The sequence below is a fragment of the Patella vulgata genome, chromosome 1 (assembly GCF_932274485.2).
Source record: "Patella vulgata chromosome 1, xgPatVulg1.2, whole genome shotgun sequence".
Classification (NCBI taxonomy): domain Eukaryota; kingdom Metazoa; phylum Mollusca; class Gastropoda; family Patellidae; genus Patella; species Patella vulgata.
In genome coordinates, this window is record NC_065879.2 from 42999805 (window position 1) to 43019363 (window position 19559).

Consider the following 19559-nt stretch of genomic DNA (forward strand, 5'->3'; position numbering starts at 1 on the left):
CCTGTTAGATCTTATGGGACAGTGGGACCAACTGTAAAAATATAAAGCACAAAGTACATTGAAGGAAATCAATCAACCTGATCAGTTTTAGGTTAATAAATCAAAAATATATACCAGTAGACTAAAGTTTAATTCAACATGATATGGTTCACTGAGAAACTGACGTATGAATTATATACATGTAGGAATTGAATAGATCAACTCTTATACATTGTACTATACAAGTTTTATAAACTATTTTGCGTACCAGTAATAAACAGTACATGTATATTGTGAGCGACTTCATTATAAAGAAGTTCTACATGTACATCATACACTGTACAATTCCACCATAATCTTAAAAATGAAATAGAAGTTTTAATGACCTACTTTTCTGCTCCAACTGGGCTAACGAGGTGGGGCATACATGTACACCATGCAGTGACCCATGATATAAATTTTTGCCCAAACAGTGACGATATTGCCTAGACTCTTAGTTTGAATTTAAAGTAGCCAAGTCTTACCGGGAAAAGATGGGCTTCTGACATCCAATATTTAAAGATACATTATGGGAGATAAGATAAAGAGATGGCAGTTCTCGCTATAATAGTTAAAAACTAGATAGTGTAAAGGTAATTTGCTGAAAATTTCAGTCAAATTGATCCACTATAAGCCGAGAAAGAAGCGGGTAAGTTTTTGCATAGTCTCGGTCATCATTACTAAAATCATTAATATAAACAGCATAGTCTTGATTATCCACTTTTTTTGATTTAATTAACATTTGCCGTTAGCGGCATATAGGAATCTAATCCAGCCAACATCGAAGGCTAGCCTTGACATCGAGAGTTTATTATGGCCTGGATAAGTTAATTAATGTCTAATTGATAATTTAGATAACATTATTAGTTAAATTGATTACGTAACATTTCCTGCTACCTTAAAATTAGCGGAATTGATTATCATGTCTTCCCTAATATTTCTTTTATTGAAGATTTCACTAAATACTATGTTTGACAAATAAGTATATCATGTATTATATTCTCCTGTTTCTTACATCAGAAAACAGGCATTAACATTCAAATTATTAAAACCACATGACCCAATCCAGAGTAATGTAATTATTAAAGAATGTAAATAAGACCAGCGGTTGCCAGGCCTGATACGCCCACTTTTTGCAAGAGATGGATAGAGAACAAGCTAAAAAAAAAAAAAAAAGTACAAGAGCATCGCTAACACTGCAATATACGTCCACATTCCTACTTTGATTGATATGGTACTTTTTAAAATGAAGAGAATGAAATATGAAATGACTGTAATATGACAAGAGGCAAAGAAGGCTAAGCGTTGGGTTTGTTTTGCCAAATTTACAGACAAAATATTAACAAAAAAGTGGGCGTGACACTGCCCCAGAGGGTTGGGGCATGCACCATAGTAAATAGTTGCTGTCTTTACGGTAAGGAATAGATATGCAAAGTTCCAAGATGATCCATTCAGAATTGCAGCTTATAAGTTATAGACGATAAATACAAAAATTGGGCGTGGCTCTACCCCTGGGGGGTGGGAAATGCAGTTGTCATCCTTAGGCTATAAGGAATATATATTCCAAGTTCAAAGACGACCCATTAAATTCTTGGCCTGTAGGCAACACACATAGACACATAGAAACAAGTGGTTGCCATGCAAGATATACCCACATTTTGCAAGAGATGGACAGAGAATGAGCTAAAAAAAATTGATTTTTTTGTACAATCAGGGGCCATAATCCAGGAAGATATGGTCTGTTAGGCGCGAATATTGAAAGGAACCAAGATCTTCGGGTTATGAACATACATTTCAAGTTTCATCAAAATCGGATAAAAATTGTGACCTCTTAGAGGGGTCACAACCTTTGTATTAAATACTTTTACACAATTTACGTACAAAGAGCGGCCATTTTGTTGGGCAGTTCCATTTCAATTTTCCCGAATTTCGAATTCAACCTTCATTATGGTGGAAAGGTGATATTTAAACGGTTTTTAAAATCCGAAAAAAAATTGTGACCTCTAGAGAATCTGCAAGCTAAAAATGTGATTTTTCGAACAATCAGGGGTCATAATCCAGGAAGTTACGTTCGGATATGCGCGATAATCAACAGGAACTAAGACCTTAGTGTGTAACGGATAAAAACTGTGACCTCTAAGTTTGTACAGTCAAGGGCCATAATTCAGGAAGATGCGATCATTATGGTGGAAAGGTGATATTTTAACGGTTTTTAAAATCCTAAAAGAAATTGTGACCTCTATATAATCTGCAAGCTAAAAATGTGATTTTTCGAACAATCAGGGGTCATAATCCAGGAAGTTACGTTCGGATATGCGCGATAATCAAAAGGAACCAAGATCTTAGTGTGTAACGGATAAAAACTGTGACCTCTAATTTTGTACAGTCAAGGGCCATAATTCAGGAAGATACGATCTGATAAGCGCAAATATCGAAAGAAACCAAGATCTGTGGGTTTATAAACATGCATTTCAAGTTTCATCAAAATTAGAAGAAAATTGTGACCTCTAGAGGATCCACAACATTCACATACCATATTTTTACACTATTTGAGTACGAGGAGCGGCCATTTTGGCTGTCAGTTTTGGTCCTATTTTTACGAAATTTGAACTCAACCATCCTTAGGGTGTAACAGTGATATATTCAAACGTTTTTTAAAATTATGACCGCTTCGTGTAGTGTAGACCATCGAAAGTATAAAAAGAAACGAAATATAGATCTGTATTCTTATTAGATTGTTGATATACCAGTAACCGCCCTAGACTCTTAAAACCTTTAGCAATATCAAAATTTTATTAGCTAATTCAGAAATTTGAAGCCAAATATTATATTTCTATTCATGTGTTTGTTAATGAAAAATAAATATTGAATATGCATTTATTCAATGCACAAGAGTTTTATTTCATTCCTTAAACTCTCCGAAAGTTCACATTTGCGAGGATGCAGGCAACCAAAAATGAGATTCTGTCACACAAGTGTCACTCGTACACTCCTCATCACATCAAACAGATTCACATTGTCGCCGTCAGTAATATTCTAGAAGAAGTAGAAGTTGTATCTGCCGTTTCGTTAATAATGTGCTTTGCGGATGACGGTAGTAAAAATGCATAACCATTGACTAATTTGCCACTTGCAAGATTGAGACTAGAGTCAATTAATGTACTAAAAATAGACACTACATTGAGTCAATCGAAAGAAGTGTTGAACTAGACAATTTTAAGATTAAAATTATAAGTTTTTCGAAAATACCTTCTAAAATTCATTCAAAAAAGAATTATTGATATTTGGCAAATTGACGAATGTCTAGTGCGGTAACTGACATACCATATATTTACACTATTTGTGTACGAGGGGCAACCATTTTGGTCCGATTTTCACAGGGAACACAAGCTAAAAATGAGATTTTTCGTACAATCAAGGGCCATAATTCAGGAACCATATGGAAAGGAACCAAGATCTTTGGGTTATAAACATATATTTCAAGTTTCATCAAAATCGGATCAAAATTGTGGCCTCTAGAGGGACCACAACCTTGATATACCACATATTTACACTATTTGCGTCTGAGGGGAGGCCATTTTGTCCGACAGTTTTGGGCCGATTTTCATGCCATACGAGCTAAACCGACATTACGGTGTAATAGAGATATATTTGAAAGGTTGTTTTTTTTAAATCCGATATGCACGAATATCGAAAGGAACCAAGATTTTGTGTTATAAACATGTATTTCAAAATTCATCAAAATCGGATCAAAATTGTGACCGCTAGAGGGTTCACAACCTTGATAAACCATTTGCGTACGAGGGACAGTTTTGGTCCAATTCTTTACAAATTCGAACTCAACAGTGGATCAATTTCGAGTTGCGTAAAACTACGCAGACATTCAAAATTTGTGTGTTTTTCCTCTCTACATCTGCGTGATTTAGAGTCTCTCAAACTACTCAATAGAAGCAAGTAAAATCATTACGTGAACCCTATTTTAAGCGTCCTTATTTCATTGATACTGTATTTATTCTAAGGTAATATAAGTTGATCAGATTATAATATTTTTTATTCTTATTTAAACTATTAAAGACAAATGGTAAATCTAATTACCTAATCTAATTCCTATTCAAAATGTCTCACTGCCAAATTTTCTTGCAGACAAGTACAATATAATACCAGGAAATCAAATGGTAATACCAGCTTGGCAATCTTCCAATAATTATTCTACAACGATTCAGCATGTCAATGATGAACTTTCGTAAGGTAGAATACTACAATGTACTGAAAGTACATGTAGGTGAAAAGCTGATCTAAGGTACATGACTACATGCAGGACTTGACGAACCTCATGCATAATTAGGCCCATTCTTGTCTTAAGACTGTTTACAAGCTTTCGATAAAAGGAGCAATTTGTATGTTTTTTCTCTCAAAACCTGTGTTTGGCAAGAGCATTGGCAATAACACGAAGCAAAGTTGTCATGTCCAGCAAATGTATACCGTTTACATATTGCTAACACATATAATTCCATCTTTTGTATGATTGTTTCAAGTCTTTTGTTATTTTTCAGAAATATTCAGCTTTCTGATGATCTTTTGTGGTCTAAACTCTAAGTGGAGTGAACTCTGTACGATTACCTCCCTTTGCTAAATTGCTAATGGAACATTGCATGACCTTTCTATCACAGAATATACTTTTAAAGGACCTAAGTCCGTAACTCAAAATCATCCAAAATCTTCGACATCGAAAACACGAATTATTGGTCAATTTAAATCAACATTGATGATGTAAACTTACCGGGAAAAGATGAGCTTCTGATATCCGATATTTAAGATAAAATAATTTTTTTAACATTGGTACACGAATTGTGTACCATAATGCGCTTCAGCCCCAGTTGTATTGAGAGACTCGAGGGACGAGGCTAGACACATTGCACCAAATCAAATGGAGTTATGTAGACTAGAATAACTAGACGCTAGAAATTTGCACTCGCTTGAGACTGCTGACTTATTTCGCCGAACATAACTGATTTGACATTGGAGTAAAAACGGAAACCATTGAATGTAATTCAGTTTATATACATTCATATTACAGTATTATATGCGTTGCGACCCACTTTTGTGAATTTCTAGGTCCCAAATGTTAGCGATTTAGCTCCTTTAAACATGATACTTTTTGAATTTGTTTTTAATCCTAAGTTATATTTGTCTGGTCTGTTATTACTGTAATGGTTTTAGAAGTGCAAAAGTGTTATTTTTGAATTGCTGTTTAGATTTGCTTCAGTTTGATATGTTGAATGATGACATTTGTTCAGTTTTTAGGTTTTTTTGGTTTGCGATAAAATAGTTTGTTAATTCCGGAATTTTGTGTCATTGACCCCTGTGACCTTTCAGTGTATTTTAATTTTCTCTATATAAAATTTTAGACAAAAAAGTACCCCGATGTACCGAACATAAATGTTCATATCTTGGCTTCTAATTAAGATATCTTCAATCTGAAAACAGTTTTATGCTATTTAAATGTAGCTTTATCAAATAATATAGGCTTATTTATAAATAAATGAATTTTGCATTCGTAGCCCGAATAGTAATACATTTAGAAGTCTAAATAAGTACAGTGAAAAGTAAATAAATGGTACAATTTCCCCATTGATAACTTTTAGAGAACAGAGTGATATATTCTAGTCTACCGTTACTGCTGTTACACTGTCAATAAATCCTGCACGTGCAACACTAATCAAACCAACAGGCAACACCGCACGTCCTCGTGCTCAACAACCACGTCGTGTTATACAACATTCCATCTTACTTTTCTTAATCTATCTTAGATGTTACGATAGTTTTGTCCTAAACAAATCAAACTTTTGTTTGTTCAAAACATAAAATGCGTATTAATATTAAATACCAATAATGTCTTATCAAATCACTGACATCAGTATGATCAGTCTGAAAAATCTACTGCGTGCGCGTACATTAATTTTTTTTCAGCCTCCAGTCTTGTTTTTTCACACCTCGCCGGATCACGTGGCGAATTCATTTCAATTCTTTTGGCGGAAGATAACCCAACATTTTACTGTAAGAGATATTTAAAATAATAAGTAACATATTCACCTGTCAAAAGTAATGCAGAATTTGTTTGGTAATAATATAACTAAACAGTAGGCTACATAACGTGAACTGCACTATAGTCTTCAATGACTCGTTCGTCTGGCTATGGTCTGGCACAGTGAACTCAATCTTGGGTTGATGCTATATCGTATCTGGCGAAATACCAAAAAGGGGAGGAGCTACCAATAGCTAGTTGAGCAGAAATTCTAACGTATTTGTAGGCGGGAATTAAAAAGCATAACCACGCCTTGACATGATCGGTGAAGGTCGCTTTCTACACATGACAATCAAATAGCGAAATGGCGATCCGATAGCACTTGCCAAAAGACAAGTCGGACAAGATGTTTAATTCGATCAGGAAGCCGAGAAATATATTAAAGCGACAGAAGTATACGCGACGACACAAATAATATATCACGAAAGATCAGGAATTTCAATGCATCGATAAGTAGGCCTATTATTTATGTTTTGCCAAATTACGCATGATTGGTCATTGGACGAGAAAGTTCATCGTGATTTTCCGACGTGGTTTCCCTTTGTCAGTGGTGGTGGACGGAGGGCCTGACAAGGACAACTGTCTAGTCTTCCGGAAAGGACGAAAATCCTAGGTCCCGTCTATACATTGGCGTGCACGTAAAGGATCCCTTGGCAGTCGGAATTCGATATAATAGCCTAAGAGTATATATATAGGCCATAGTGCCGCTGCTCGGGCAAAATTTCCCTCATTGCACACTGTAGGATGCCCATCTTCATTATCCCAGTCTGAGAAGAACAGTAGGACGTTAAACCCCATTTCATTTCATTTTGCTAATTAAATTACATTTTTCATTTGTCAAAATGTGATTTCCATTTAGTTGCAACTACCAAACTTGTAGTCCAGTCCGTATTGTAAATCTGTCGGCTTTTCGGGCAGAAATCATGGAAGAAACTTTATTTTGGAGGTTTCGAAATCTAGGCCTGGTAACAAATGTTGACATTTTTTTTCTGAGTAGGTCTTCATAAGTAATATGCCATGGTATGGTATGCCGATACTTGAAGGGTGGCCATAAGGCGTTAAAGTTAAAAGCCCAACTTATTTTTATTTTCAACTAATTTGTAATGTTATCAAGATATCAAATGTGATTTGGCACTGTATTATCATCGACAGGGGTCATGGCTGATGGGACTAGGGACTTGATAGGCTAATGCCATGGGCTTGGCAAATGAATAAATTTACATCCCACTTCTACTCGTTGCCACTTGCAACCTTTGATAAAACTGTCCTGTTTAATTGCAATACATGCTTAAAAGTATCCGTGTATCAGAAATGTACAGAAAGAGTACTGATCATTTCTGATACACGGATACTTTTATACCGTTTTAGATATCTATCAAGCAATATGTAGCGGACGTTTAGTCCGACCCAGATCGCAATTGATAACGAGGCTCTAACCAATTTACATGAAACAACTAGTCAAAATCATAGTAACAAAACAAAATGGGGGGGGGGGGGAACTACATGGCAGTTCAAAAACATATACAATGACATTAACATAACAACATATTACAAAAATCAATTATTATACATACCAATTGGCATCTATTTCATAATTTGGTTTGATTTATATTAATATGCAAAATATATAAATTAGAATATTGAATAATTATTTTAATTAATTGTGATGATAGAAGGCGCAGTTCTCTTGCTGGACACTTCACAGGCATTGAAAATAAGCAGGATGAAAAAAAAACGCCTAGAAAGTCATAAACTTTATTACAAATAAATTTCAACGGAAGAACCATCCGCCGATGCATACTTTCACCAGGAATGACCACGTTTCGCATTTCCTTTACACTACATTTAATAATACCACAGTCCTCTACGCCATAGACATTGTTTTGACGATGTGGTCTAAACAAACACGTGATTGTTTTACGCTCAGAGTATCATAGCGAGACGCAGGTGTAAATACTACTCAGGTCGTCTCTCCACTGCGAAATCATTCTACCATGAAAGGTAACGTGAGGCTCAGAAAGGGATAAATAATGAAAGAACAGAAAGTATTTGTCACTTTTCGGTTGAAACGACTCGATAATAAATACTATTTTTCACATTTTGCTTCACAATACTCGATAGAAATGTGATGTAAGTAACTTATTAGCACCTTTCCTCGGTGTATCGGGACAGTTTTGGTCGGGAGCCGCCTCGGCTGAGCCCCTCGACCAAAACTGTCCTGATATTCACCGATACACCTCGGAAAGTGTGCTAATAACTACTACGTAACGATCTGCATTAAGCAAAATTAGCTTTAGTCTAAGTAACATAATGCATCTTTATAAATAAGGCTTCATTTATTTACATTTTAATTTTGTTCTATTTTGATTTTTTCTTCAGGATGATGCTCTGATAGTCTATTGAAAAGTCTAATGCCAAAGTAGAAATTGGTACGTAATTAAATGGTTTTAACCTTTGACAACAATTCAGCTTACATACTAAAAATAATAAATTTTAGTGCCCGTTGTTTGTTCCCGGTGTTGACCAAGAAAATTCATCTTGATTTTCCGGCGTGGTTTCCCCTTGTCAGTGAGTGGTGCAGAACATATGGCCTGGCAAGGACAGCTGCCTAGTCGTTGGGATAGAAAGAATAACCGAGGTCTCGTGTACACATTGACGTGCACGTAAAAGTTCCCTTGCCAGTTGGAATTGGATATAAGAGTAGACCTTAGCGCCGTTGTCTGGGCAAAATTTCATTAGCCCAGTCAGAGCCATTCTGGTTAAAACACAGATCCTATTTCGTTTCGTTTTTATAGTTCAAAATTTCGTTTACTTGTCTTTACTCACTGATCTATACTATAGAAATATTTCTATGATCTATACCTAGTAGTATTAATACTCCTTGATCTAATGACTAAATAGCTCATGACGCAATCAACAATGACGTAGCTTGAAGCCACCGTCCGGGCGCCATCTTGGCCTTGCTACACCCAGAAGCACTTATAGCACAGACTAAAAATACTCTGTGCTTATAGTCTCTTATTTGCACTATCAGTGTGCGCTTTGTTTACAAGCAAATTCGACGAAAACATTAACAACAGAACGTTATATTGTGTCTAAAACATTGTTGGCGTTTTTATATAAAATAAATTCACAAGGGTACAACATTGATTGTATTCTTAAAATAGTTAAAAGTGCACATTCTCATTATAATATATCGGCTGAAGGCCATAAAACGTTTTGAGGCGAACCATACAGTTTGCCGTAAATCAGATTATAACGCTGAATTTATCAATTTCTATATACAATTGAAAATACTAAATTATAGAGTAAGGCATGGGCTTTTGTACCATTACCATTACTATTAATAATACATACTAAATCAGTCATTGTTTGGAAAATATAAAATCATCTGACGAAAATGTAACTGCAAGATGCCACCCCATGTTTTTTATACGCCCACATTTTCATGTAGACGTATATTGTCGTCGCCCCTGTCCGTCCGTCCGTCCGTCTGGACGTCCGTCCACAATTATTTGTGAACAGTCTACAGGTCACAATTTTTATCCGATTTCAATGAAACTTGAAATATAGGTTTATCACCCTAAGATCTTTGTTCCTTTCGATATTGGCATGTATCGGACTGTAACTTCATGGATTATGGCCCCTGATTGTACGAAAAATCACGTTTTTAGAAAAGTTTAAAGATATAGAAGTTAATTTTTTCAGGGGGATCGTATATTTTCTTCATAGTCTACTGTAATTATGGAAATTTGTATATTGTTTAATAAAAACATTTCACTGCATGGGCCTATATCATATTTTCCTCTTTAAAAAAAAACCCGACTAATGTTATAGCCCTATATCATATTCTTTAAAAACACTACTTACATTATAGGCCTGTATCCCATTATCTCCTTTACAATTGACAATTCTGTGTTTTCAGTGTTAATTTCAAAGAAAATAGCACAAATTCATGTTTTTTTTAAAAAAATATACATAACTATATTTTACAAGCCTGTATCCCATATTATTCTTTACTATTTAAAATTCTGTATTTCAATGTTAATTAAATACAAAACAGTCCAAATTTTTCCTTTAGGAATATATAGGGCTTACACCATTTTCTTCTTTTACTTTTGTTTTACTTTCACAGTTAATTTTAGAGGAAAAAAACCCCATGATGTATTGTCCAGTTATTTTTTTTCTTTCGTCTTGTGGTCAGTATAATCTGTAATTTTTGAGTTTTTACTTTTTTTTATTTTAAAAAAAAGGCTATTCACATATAGACCTATATTTGCGTCCGATTTCTAGTAATTTTAGAAAAGTTCAAAGATATTTAGGCCTATATATAAGTTATTTTTATTGTGGGGTCTTTATATTAATAAACATCTGTCATTGCATAGGCCTATATCCATTTTTCTTTTAAAAAGAATACTTATATTATAGGCCCATATCATATTTTTTTTTTTTTAAAAATACTTATAGTATTGGCCTATATCCTATTTTTTAAAACAAATAACTACTTATATTATAGGCCTATATCACATTTTCTTCTTTACTATTTACAATGCTGTTTTTTAATGGTAATTTCAGAGAGAATAAAAGCACAAATTGATTTGTAATAAAATATACGATTACATTATATAACTATATTTTATGGGCCTATATCCCATAAAAAATAGTCAAAATTTATTTTTTCACAAATATATAGGCCTACATTATATACCATTTTCGTCTTTACTTTTCTGTAATTTCACAGTCAATTTTAGAGGGGGAAATACTAAGATTTGATGTCCAGTTAGTCATTTCTTTGGTATGTTGGACAGAATAAAAAAAATATAGGCTATTCACATAATAAAAGAATTATAGACTATGTGTATATGATATGTGTCTAGCTTCTTTTATTACTTCTTTTTCACTGATGTTTAAACAAACAAAAGGGAAATAAATAAAAATTAACGAAATATAATCAACATGTACATGCATGTAACAAGAATTTTTTATTTTTATTTTTTTATTTTTTTTTTTTTTTTGCTGCTGCTATTTTGTTTTTTGAAAAGTTTAAAGATACTTTAGGTAATTGTATGATAAAAAAAACAACCTTCCATAGCTTAGGCCTATATCCTATTTTCTTCTTAAAAGACCCTTACTCATTGCATAGTCCTGCTTATATCCCATTTTCCTCTCATACTTTACTGTTTATTCACTGTCCAAATTTATTCTTTAAAAATACATATAGGATTATATTATTATAGGCTAAGCCTTAACTCATTGTCTTCTTTACTATTCTGTAATTTTATAGTTAATTCTAGAGGAAAAAAGCCCAGGATGTAGTGATTATTTTTTTTAAAAAGGCTATTATAGGCCTAAATACGTGTCCAATTTCTTTTTTCTTTAAATCAAGGTCAATAGCAAATAAATAAATATAAAAGAAGAAATATATATATAAAAAAAGGAAAAGAAAAGAAAACTTGAAGAACTATATTTTAAAATACATAAATATGACTGCTGTAGTTATAGCCTTATGGTAGGCCTATAAATAGCTGCATGTTTGGCCTTAATGCTTAATGTATAAAGTCGATCTGTTTATATTTGAATTTCTTTTCACCCGTGAATTCATTTCTCCTTCCTTCCTCTATGTTTTGAAAAGTTTCATTAAAATAATAGGACTGATTTACGTCTATTTACCATCCATGCGATCATATTTATGATTATGATTATGAATGAAAAGAAAGACCAAGGCATGCCTACGTAAACGGTGATTTTCACGTTTTTGTTTATTTTATTTTCATAAACTATCGCACATTTCATTCAGAATAACTTGTAATTAATTTTGAAAATTTATGATTATTTTAAGAACAACTAACGGTATTAATTATCGAAGTTTACCTTGAGGTAAATACAACTACGTCAACGGTAGAAACCAATGTTTTGTGCTGTTTTGAGAGTGGTAACATGGCGGCGGAATTGGTACTTCCGGTGACTTCACACATCTCAGCCAATGAGTTATCTAGTTATTATATAGATCAGTGGTCTTTACCACACTTGGATCTGGAAGAGTTGTTATTTAACTCGTGTTCTGAATGGTGTCAGAGATAAGCCAACGAAACGGTCTGTTACGGCGAGCTTTAGGCGTGTTTTGCATGGAACTGTGGGTAATCCACTAGTAACATCAATGCTGATTGGTTAATCAAATGTCTGACATCATAAGGTCATAAGTCGGTCTTTTGACCCCTGACGTGACCTATCGCTATAACCTATCAGATCTTCATGTACACACTGATCCGCAGTGAATATTTGCTTGGCCGCGACAATCACTGATAAGGATGACATTGATGCGGCTTAATGAACTAGAAATATTAACTTTTTTCCTGCGACAAATTAAATTCTAAAACATTTTTTGTATATATTGGAAAAATAAATAAAGGCGTTTGACGTATTTGTAGTTAAAAATTATTTCCGATTTAGTGTAAATGGGTATTAAAATGACTAAAATGCAGCATTCTCTCCGAAGCAGTTATGTCTTATGTAAACAATGCACGCGCCATTCAGCCAATGATTCACACCGCGTGCTGTGACAGCACGTGTTAAGGCAGTCATCTATGACAGAGATATTATACGAGACTCGTAATTCTCTGTGAAACAGATTGCTTCATGTAGGCCATCGAAAGTTTAAAAAACGAAACGAAATATAGATCTGTATTTTAATCAGATTGAGTCAGAGCAGTACAGTAGAACGTTATACCTCTTTTCATTTCTATAATATTGGGAGCCCCAAAGTCTCAGTGAGTAAATTAGTGTTGGTTCGCTGACATGGACATCCTGTGTTTGATTCCTGCATTGGCTGAGAAAGTTCATGGTAGTATAGACATCGTTCGGATAGCAGAAAAAAAACAGGTCCTTGTACACATTGGTATGCACATTTAAAAACGCTTGACTGTAAGAGTAGGCCATTGCACCTCTGTCGAGACAAAATTTCCCTCGTAGCTCATTGCATGGCGTTTGCCTGTTTTTATTAGCTCAATTGGAAATTAAAACCTATTTAAGTTTATTTCATGTATATAATATCGACAATAACAATTGTTAACATTTTAGACGTGCAGTCCTGAGAAAAGAAAAGCAGAAAAGAGGCTTCGGATTTAACATTGTCAACAATAAGGTAATTTCTTGTTTGTGTCCAGTGGAGGTGTATTAATTATGAAACTTCATGACATTGTGTTGAAAACTTGCATCTAGAACTGCCTTCAGTTTGTAGTGGTAGTGGTGGTAATTTGTAATTTTAGTTAATTTATGTCCACTATTATGGAGCGGAATTTCCCCCATAATTCTAACTCCTAACCTAGTTATGCGTATGCTAATATGCTTACTTCTATGCATGTAACTTCTTACTAACTTGTTAAATTGACACATGTAAAAATGCTAATTTATATGACTTATTTTTTTAAATATTGCAGTTAGAATTTGTATTTTGCTCTATTTCCATGAATACTTTTAATTTATTGTTGGCAGTTTAGCTTCGTTAACATTTTGACATTTTACAAATGTTTAGCGGTAAAGCCGTAAAGGCGCCATAATTCTAAGCTCATTTTGGTAACAGACGGCGCTGTTTACAATTGTATAGTGGCTCATTGGGAACATGAACAATTGACCCGACAGACATGACGACATTTTTTGTCAAAGATAATACAAATATTTTACGTACAAAAAAAAAACTATTCCAAACTATTTTCGATAAATAAATAGGCTATTTTATCGTGCATTTTCACAAACAATTAAATGTCGATTGTTTTGGCCTATTTGTTTTCTAAAAGAATAATATAAACGTCATGCATGAAATTGAATTAATCAATATAAATCGGTCATGCTTAGTTTAGCCTATCTCTTCCCCTCAAAATTATGAAATACTTTACGCACACAAATAAAGTATGATATCATTGAAGTAATCTATATCGGGCCAGGCTTCCAAATCATCGGGAGCCGCGGTGTCTCGGTGAGTAAGTCACTGGCTCGGTTAACAGAAGGTCCCGGGTTCGCTCCCGGAGTTGGAAGAGAAAGTTCCCCATTTTTTCCGGCGTGCTTTCCACCTGTCAGTGCCTGACAAGAAACACTGTCTTAATGGGACGAGAACGCGATGACCATCGCGCCCCTGTCCGTACAAAATCCCCAGAATTTGCACACTGCATGACGTATGCCCGTCTTCATTAGCACAGTCGCAGGTGCGTAACAGCAGGACGTTAAACTTTATTTCATTTCCAAATCACCGGTTTTGTGTTAGTATGTAGGGATTGGGCGAACGATTCACCGCCCTTATTGACCCCATTCTAAAAACTTAGAATAATTTACTTTTGCACGTAAAATACTTTATTTTTTCTTTTAGAGAAAAAAATAGCACAATTTTCTGTCGTGATTTTGGGTTATATAAAAAGGCACCTGTTACCATAATGAGAGTTAGAATTATGACTTATCATAACGGGTTAAAATGGAGTCATAATTTTAACGCACATTATGCTAACAGATGGCGCTGTTTATTATAAGGTGGCTCATTGGGGACATGTAAAATCTCGCCCTTTTCATTACCCGTCAGACATGACGACATTTTTCTGTCAAAACTACTAAAATATTTTACGTACAAAAGCAAATTACTCTAGATATTTTTCAGATGAATAAATAGGCTACTTTTTCGTGCATTTGCCCTAATACGGCCTTATCGATTGTTTAGCTTCTTTTTTTTGCAATATTCGTTCTTGATATTTTTGAGAGAAGTAATAGGCTATTTTTTTCTCTAAAGATAAACAGAATATATTACGTACAAAAGTAAATTATTCTGATAATATTTAAGTAATATAGAAATACACCAGTAAAACAAAGTTATTTTGTGTGTTTGTTTTGGTTTATAAACAATATCTTGTTTTATTTTAGATTGAATTGAGAAACAGGAAATGATAATTCAGATATAAAATTAAAGCAAAGCGCCCCCCCCCCCCCACACACACACCAACCCAAATTCGTTTGGCCTTTATCCAATTAGTTATGACACCAAACTTTGGAATGAGATTAATAAGATCAATTCAAGCGGCTAATCCGACGATTTGGAAATTTAACATACATTATGCAAGAGCTGAATCTGCCTATTGCACGTCTTTCTTTAGGTCTGAAATGTTATCTAAATTATTAATTAGACATTAATTAACTTATCCAGATCATAATCAACTGTCGATGTCAATGCTAGCCTGCGATGTTTACTGGATTAGGATCTGATCTGCTGCTTAACGCCCATTCATGATTAAATCAAAAAATGGATAATCGAGATTATGGTTTTTTTTTCGTACCGACTTTAGTAATGATGATTGAAGCTAGGCCCAAATTCAATTGCTAAATTCTCGGTTCAGAGGGGAACTGAAATTTTCAGCAAATTCTCTTTACATTAGTCAGCTCTTTGGGCTTATATATTCTCCCATAATTTATCTTTAAATTAAATGAAAATTAAATGAAATCGAGTTTAACGTCCCGTCGTTCAGCATCAACTGTGCTAATCAAGACGGGAATACACCATAAAGTGTGCAGTGTGAGGTGATTTTGCACGGACAGCCGCGCTACGGCCTACTCTTATTTCAAATCCCAACGTCCAGGAACCCCGTCTTGCACCACTGAAAAGGGGAAATCACGCCGAAAAACCCGAAGGAATTTCTCTTCCAACACCGGGAGCAAACCCGAGACTGAGTCAGGGACATACTAACCGAGCCACCGCGGCTCACGATGATTTGGAGGCTTGATCCGACAGAATGCTAAAAAATATCAAAAATGCTTTACTTGTGTGCGAAAAATATTTCATAAATTTGCGGGGAAAAGATACACTAAACTTATCATTACCTATATATTTATTTATTCACTGCATGACGTAATGAGTTCTTTCTATATATTTTATGGTTCTTTTAGAAACAAAATATGCCAAATCAATCGATATAGCAGTATCAGTATATTGGAAAATGCACGACAGGGAAGCCTATTTATATATTTTAAAAATATCTACAACAGTTTGCTTTTGTACATAACATATTTTATGATTTTTATCTGCCGGGTTATGAAAAGGGCGAGATTTTACATGTCCCTAATCAGCCTCCATACAATAAACAGCGCCATCTGTTACCATAATGAGCTTAGAATTATGACGGCTTTACCGCGAAACATTTGTGAAATGTCAAAATGTTAACGAAACTATACAGACTACAATAAATTAAATGTAATAATGGAAATAGAACAAAATACAAATTCTAACTGCAATAATTAAAAAATAAGTTATATAAATTAGCATTTTTACATGTGTAAATAGCCAATCTAACATGTGTTGGTAAGAAGTTATATGCATAGAAGTAAGCATATTAGCATACGCATAACTAGGTTAGGAGTTAGATTATGGGGGAAATTCCGCTCCATACACTATGACTAAATTCATTTATTAAAGACGAATATTTACCATTATTCTTTCAGGCCCTAGGATTCCAATTAGTTGAATTTCTTTGTACAAAATTATTAACGATAAGATTCAAGAAAATCTCTGTATTTGAAATACCAGAGGAAGTGTTACATTTACCATATCTCCAGAATTGCAACTTTGTATTTGTAATCTCGACAATTTATGTGCAACATTTTGTTGAAAGAATCCTCAGTATTTGTTGTGGTGAACAAAATAAATATTGGCTGTCAAGAGGCAAATTGTATGTTGATCAAATAGAAAAAATAAAGTTATACATGTTTCAATCACCTTTTTTTTTTATAATGCCTCTTTTCTTTTACAAATTAAGGCTACGTTTTCTGCAATATGGGGAAGTGCTGCACATTTGGGGCCAATCTGATGAAAAGAAATGAAATGGGGATTAACGTTCTAGTTTTTTTTTGTACTAACCGGGCTTGAAATTTTGACCAAACAGGAGCTCTGCGGAATACTCTTATTTCAAATTCCCACGTGTACATGCCCCCCCCCCCCTCCTAAACTATTCACAAGGGGAACACCGGAAAATCATAATTATCATGATAATCTTCGTCAGTCAACACTGGGTTGAACATTGAGCCACCGTGGCTCCTCTGAAGGAAACATTTAATGTGTAGGCGAATTTTTTCTGTAACACCAACCGATCAGGTTCGACCTGGATATGAATTAATGGAGTTTAAAGTCCAAGTGTCCTGTTCCGCCAATCAATAGAAAATCCTGTTGTGAGAGCCAATCTGAAAATAAATTCTGCTATGATAGCTATTCTGACGAAAAATACAGCTGTGGTGGATAATCTAACATAACCTAAGAAAGTCCTGCTATGAGAACCAATCTGAAAATAAATTCTGCTGTGGTGGCTATTCTGACGAGAAAAATTCTGCTGTGATGGATAAGCTATCTAAAATTCCTGCTCAGATGAATAATCTAACGACATTTCGTGCTGTTGGGACCAATCGAAAATTCCTTCTTGGATGAATAATCTAAAGAAAAATCCTGCTGTGGTCAGTGGCGGCGCCAGTCGTCGGTGGTTGGAGGAGCAAACCTGGGGCAAAGTCCAAGGTTAAGGGGGCAAAGGCACGAGCTTCAACTTGGGGTGTGTGTGGGGGGGGGGGGCTCCCCTAGAAAATTTTGAAAAACAGGATGCCGGAAATGCAGTCTGGCAGCATTTAAGGCACTGATCGTTGAGTTAAAGTGTCAAACGAACGGACTTGCGAACCTCGACGAAGCCTACTCACGAGCGTCAAAGTATGGAGTCCTTACGGAGGGTATGGGGGACCTCCCCCAGAAAATATTGAAAAATAGACTGCCGGAAATGTTGTCTGACAGTATTTAGTCAGGCACCGGTCGTCGAGATAAATAGATCTGACCAGATACCGTCCGTCGCCTGGTCACTAGTTTATCCGACCAGAGAATAAAATGTCAAACGAACGGACTTGCGAACCTCAACGAAATTCCCTTATGAGCGCCAAAGTAGCGAGTCCTTGTGGGGGGTATAGGGCACCTCCCCAATAAAATTTTGAAAAATTCACCGTAGGAAATGCTCTACAACATGCAATTCTACGACTGAGTAGGGATGTGGGATTTATTCACCGTAGAAGGTATTGATTAACGAAACGTACCACAAATACTTTTTTTCATTTTCTAAAATTATTGGGGGCAGACCAGATTTAGGGGGGGGGGGGCGCCCCTGGCGCCGCCACTGACTGTGGTATATAATCTAATGAAAAATCCGGCTGTGGTGTATAATCTAAAGAAAAAAAACCCTGCTGTTTTGACCACTCTAAAGAAAATCCTGCCGTGAGAACCAATCTGAAAACAAATTCTGCTGTTTTGGCTATTTAGACGAAATATTCTGCTGTAATGGATAATCTAGCAAAAATCCTGCTCTGATGAATACTCTAACAACAATTCCTGACATGATGGATAATCTAAAGAAAAATCCTGCTGTTTAAAGCAATCTATAGAAAATCCTGCTGTGAGAACGAAGCTGAAAACAAATTCTGCTGTCATGGCTATTGTGGCGAAAATTCTGCTGTCATGGCTATTGTGATGAAATTATTCTGCTGTGGTGGATAATCTAACGACAATTCCTACTCTGCTGAATAATCTAACCACAATTCCTGCTTTTGCGACCAATCTTTAGAAAATTCTGCTGTGATAGCTATTCTGACGAAAAATTCTGCTGTGGTGGATATTCAGCCGAATAATTCTGCTGTGATAGATACTCTAACGAAATTCCTGATATAATGGATATTCTTAAGAAAAATCCCGCTGTTTAAACCAATCTATAGAAAATCCTGCTGTGAGAACGAAGCTGAAAACAAATTCTGCTGTCATGGCTATTGTGGCGAAAATTCTGCTATGATGGCTATTGTGATGAAATTATTCTGCTGTGGTGGATAATCTAACGACAATTCCTGCTCTGCTGAATAATCAAACCACAATTCCTGCTTTTGCGACCAATCTATAGAAAATTCTGCTGTGATAGCTATTCTGACGAAAAATTCTACTGTGGTGGTTATTCTGTCGAATAATTCTGCTGTGATGGATAATCTAACGAAATTCCTGATATAATGGATATTCTAAACAAAAATCCCGCTGTTTAAACCAATCTATAGAAAATCCTGCCCTTAGAACCAAGCTGAAAACAAATTCTGCTGTCCTGGCTATTGTGGCGAAAAATCCTGCTATGATGGCTATTGTGATGAAAATATTCTGCTGTGATGGATAATCTACAGAAATTTCCTGCTCTGCTGAATAGAAAATTCTACTGTGAGGACCATAGATGGCACAGTCCTATTGTGAGGACCAAGCTGAAAACAAATTCTGCTGTAATATATATTCTGAAGAAAAATTCTGCTGTGATGGCTATTCTGACGAAATATTTTACTGTGGTGGATAATCTAACGGAACTCCTGATATGGTTGATATTCTAAAGAAAAACCTGGTTTTGGGACAAACCTATAGAAAATAATGTTGTGGGAA

General features: G+C 35.1%; 1 protein-coding gene and 1 long non-coding RNA gene across 3 annotated transcripts in view; one reads left to right on the top strand and one right to left on the bottom strand.

Annotated features, from left to right (window-relative positions):
• Positions 1-6251, bottom strand: part of LOC126818482 (brain mitochondrial carrier protein 1) — a 31866-nt gene extending 25615 nt beyond the window's left edge. For both annotated transcript variants that reach the window (XM_050545968.2, XM_050546033.2), the window contains exon 1: positions 6112-6251. The gene's annotated coding sequence lies outside the window, so the exon portion shown is untranslated. The remainder of the gene's footprint in view (positions 1-6111) is intronic.
• A 2233-nt stretch (positions 6252-8484) lies between these two features.
• LOC126818609 (uncharacterized) lies at positions 8485-16754 on the top strand. The gene is made up of 3 exons (XR_007679295.2): positions 8485-8532; positions 13181-13244; positions 16574-16754. It is a non-coding gene; the product is annotated as an uncharacterized LOC126818609 (long non-coding RNA).
• Positions 16755-19559: the final 2805 nt, after the last annotated feature.